Source organism: Oryx dammah, unplaced genomic scaffold, assembly GCF_014754425.2.
Source record: "Oryx dammah isolate SB20612 unplaced genomic scaffold, SCBI_Odam_1.1 HiC_scaffold_340, whole genome shotgun sequence".
NCBI lineage: Eukaryota > Metazoa > Chordata > Mammalia > Artiodactyla > Bovidae > Oryx > Oryx dammah.
In genome coordinates this window covers 6918-10979 of record NW_024070505.1, presented here as the reverse complement: position 1 = coordinate 10979, position 4062 = coordinate 6918, and the positions used below count along the sequence as shown (strand labels likewise).

At 52.8% G+C, this 4062-nt stretch overlaps 1 pseudogene; it reads right to left on the bottom strand.

The window, feature by feature from the left end:
* Positions 1-594: 594 nt before the first annotated feature.
* On the bottom strand, positions 595-3614 carry LOC120859245 (annotated as a pseudogene).
* Between the last annotated feature and the right edge of the window lie 448 nt (positions 3615-4062).

The window sequence follows — 4062 nt, the reverse complement described above, 5'->3', positions numbered from 1 at the left end:
GGCTGACTCTGTATGACCTTGCATCTTTCATTTCCATCTATGTACAAGTAAAGGTATAAAAGACCCTTTTGAAAAAAAAAAAATGGGCCTTGCTCGAAGAAGCTTGGTCACCCCGTGTCTTTTTTTCTCTCTTTTACTTTCTTTTTCAGGCTGATCCCTTGGAGCATAGAGGCTCCCTGCATTCACTTATCTGCCCGGGTTTCTAAGACCTGAATGGGAAGACGTTCTGCGTCTTCACTCCCTTGGGAGACCAGGAGGACACCTGTGGCATTCGTGAACAGAGCAAACTCCTTGTCATGGAGTTTTATTGGCTTTCTATGTAAACCAAGGGATATCAGCCTCTTTCTCTCCTCTATTCCTCTCTCTCTCATTCATTCATTCATTCATCAACGCTGTTTCTCCTTCGGGTTTCCCTGAATACTGTGGGGGCTGGACCCTGGCACCCCTCTTCCCCAGCCTACTCTAAATCACCATTCCTTTTCCCACATGCACTGAACAATTGTCTGAAACTGTGGTTTGTGCTCTGAAGATGCACTGAAGTCTAGGTGGCAGTGCCCCAGTGCCGAGGACAAAGCCTACAACTCATCAGTTGGGCTAGGCAGGCATGTAGCAGGGGCACAGGATCAGCTCAGTGTCTTAGAAGATCTGGTCACTGCAGTGTGGACTGGGGTTGGTGTTGAACCAGACCATGCTGGGCAGCCCAGACTTGCACAGAAGGAGCTTGAGCCAGGCGTGCAGCTGAGACAGGAGGCCCAGGTGCAGGGTGCTGTGGACATACTCATAGCTCTCCAGAGGTGCAGGATACAGCATGTGGCTCAGCTTGCTCAGCCCCACAGTGTGGTGCGGCCGGCTCTCCAGCATGGCCATGCAGATGGGGTTGCTGCAGAAGCTGAACGTGGTGAGCTGGGAGCAGTGGCTCAGGGAGGGCAGGAGGGCCCTGAACTGGGAGTCCATGATGCCACACTTGCCCAGGTCCAGGTCCTGCAGGGTGGCCGAGGTCCTCTTGATAAGGACCTACAGGGGGCTCCAAACTGAGGCTGGTCAGGTTGACCCTGCTGAGACCCAGGTCCTTCAGCAGGCTGATGTTTGGGCACTGCGGCAGGTACATCAGGTCTCACTCCAAAATCAGGCAGTTGGCGATTGACAGGGTCTCCAGAGGTGTCTTCAGGAACCTGGGGAGAGACAAGGCAGTCAGTCCCAAAGGCAGAGGTGGCAAGTGGAGGGATGTGGGGAGGAGAGGCCTGTTTCACCAGAACACAGAACCTGGCCTCTCTCCTTCCTGATGGGAAGCCAGGGGGTCTTCTGGGGGGGAAGATCATGTTTATATGTGTATGACCTCCCCCTGCATAAAATGATGGACTATTGTCAATGTGGGAAACAAATAGTAAACAAATGTCTTTGTCCTATTTTAGCTTACTAGTATTTGGTTAGCAGGAATTAAGGTGTTTGTACAGGACACGACTAGTTGAATTCAACAGCAGGATGGATGCAGGTGACATGGGTTGGTGGGTCCCAGCAGTTACAGATGATCCTCGGGTGAATATCCCCCAGATATTCAGGGGCGACAAACTGTCCATCACCACCTACAATTATTTCTTTCTTCTTCTTTTCTTTCTTTTTTCCTTCCTTCCTTCCTTCCTTCCTTTCTTTCTTTCTTTCATTCATTCTTTCTTTCTTCCTTTATTTTTCTTTCTTCTGGTTTATCAGTTTATATATTCCTAATGCTTGGAGTTTGCAGCTGTCAAAAAGGGAATCAAAGCAACACATTCATACGACAGACCAGGCTTCATCCTCTCAGCTTTTATCACTGTGTTCAAGGCAGAGCAATAACCTGTTATTGAGAATTTCCTATGTATTCGAAGTCTTATTGGAAAACAATAATTGTAATTTGGACTTAGATTGGAGCCACTTCAACAATGATGCTTATTTAACTTTTTATCTTCTCTGGACTGCTTAGGAGCTGCAATTTCCCCTCATGGTCCCTCCTTGTCATCTCGAGAACCACCTACTTTCCACAGCTCACCTGGAGCCTAAAACAGCTCAGGACAAATGTGGCAGGTGGGAGGGAGAAACAGAGCTTCGGACTTCAAACCTCACGCCTGATGGACCAATGTCCTCCTTGCTTAATTTTTTGTCATCACCTCAGCTCAGTCATCACTCTCTCGGAAAGAATTCCCAAAGGGCATCACCTCCGACCGCCAATATGTGGACTCCCAGAAAGAAGTCCCCTTTGACAGCATCTAACCTAGGCCACACCTCTGACCCTAACCAGGAAGGTGACCTGACAAAATGCCCAGGGACAGAGCGGCAGCATCGTGAGGACTTCCGAGTGGCCCGGGAACCCTGGCAAAGTCCACAGCAGGCACAGAGTACATGTCCTGACGGTAATGAAAGAGAGAGGCCTGTTCTGGTCTACGGAGCTGGCGCCATGCCTTACCTGAGCACCTGGTGCAGGCGGCTATCAAGGAAGGAGATGGAGTTCAGGTAGAGCTCCTACAGGTGGGGCAGGTTCAGGAACTGGGCCGTGAGCTGGGTGATGCAGTGCTCCTCCTGTTTGGGGGCTGGGTGCGGCAACACGTGGATGCGCCAGAGCAGCAGCAGCAGCCAGGGCAGGTTGCCCATCTGGCCCAGGTGCAGCTCAAACCTGCCCAAAGTGGCCAGATTCCAGGTGCAATTCACCTACAGGTCCTCGACACAGTCCAGCTGCACCACCTTCAGGATCCTGATGCTCTGCATGGGCCTGGTGAAGATCCTCAGCTTCTGGCAGCTCAGGTGCAGCAGGCTCCTCCTGTTTGGCCTTCTTCAGCAGGTATCTGAGGGTCTGGTTCAGGGTGTCCTCCTTGAGGCACAGGTTGAGCAGCACCTGCACAGGGGCCCGTGCTGGCTTTAGCCCACGTGCACCTCCCCCTTGCACCTCTTCTATATGGACTGGGCTGGCTCGGGCTCCAGCAGCAAGCAAACACTGTCCGTGTTGCTGGACCACATTGTCCAGATGTCCTGGTGGGCTTTCTGGTGCAAAGTCACAGCTGCAGGCCCGTGGGGGACACGCTGAGCTGTGCAGAGGCCAGCTGGCACCAGGACCCCGCGAGGGCTCTGCACTCCATATACCACAGCTCCTCCGGCTTCAGGAATGCCCTTGGTCCCTACTTTAAGGGACATTGGTGCAGAGCACATGCCTTTTGTCCCTCCTGCCCCTCAACCAGTCCTGTACACCCGGACACCTGTCCAAGTGATCCCGTCACCTTCCTGCCCTGGCTGCATCTTGCTCACACCCCCAGGCCCCACCAGTCTGCCAGGCTGACCTTACCTGGGTTGGACCCCCTGAGCAAGCAGGACGTCCAGTTCATTGAGCGGAACCTCGAAGGTCTCCAGATGAACATCTCCAGATGTCCCTTTATCAGGGTCCCCAGGTGGAGGCAGGGAAAGGGCCTGGACTGCACCACAGCATTCAGGGCCTGGGTGTGCCTCCCGGCAAAGGCCACCATAAAAAGTGGCGGGAAGATCTGTATGGGCAGCTCCTCCAGGGCCACGATGGCCAAGGCCTCATTCCACAGTGGACTCTGGTCAGCCAGGTCCAGGAGTTGGGGTGGGTCCTGGACACCCATTCTGAAGAACCTACTCTGGAGCAAGTCCTGGGGGGATGTCAGAGAGCAAGAGGTGGGGTGGGGGATGTTCTTCACTGGCCAAGGAACCAGGGAGACCCTGCTGTCAGTCCACCCTAGGGGAACCCAAGGCAGGCTCAGAGACTTCCTCTGGCCACAAAGTCACAGCTTTGGCTCCACTGGTACCAGGAGAAGCATCTCTCCAGGCAGCAAAAAGAAAGTGACAAGGTGACCTCTTGCTCCATCCCATATCTACCAGTTGCTGCATTTAATCCTAACCCTGCTGGCCAGTAGATACCTAGGAGCCTGAGAGCTGGCCCCACTTTCTTCAGAGAAAGCTTCTGATTATTACTCAAGGGCTGAAAACAGGAGTAAGGAGTTTAGCCCAACACAGTCTGTCTCTAAACTCCAACCAATAACTCATGCAATGGGTGCTTTTATGTCACTTAATAAAAAGACA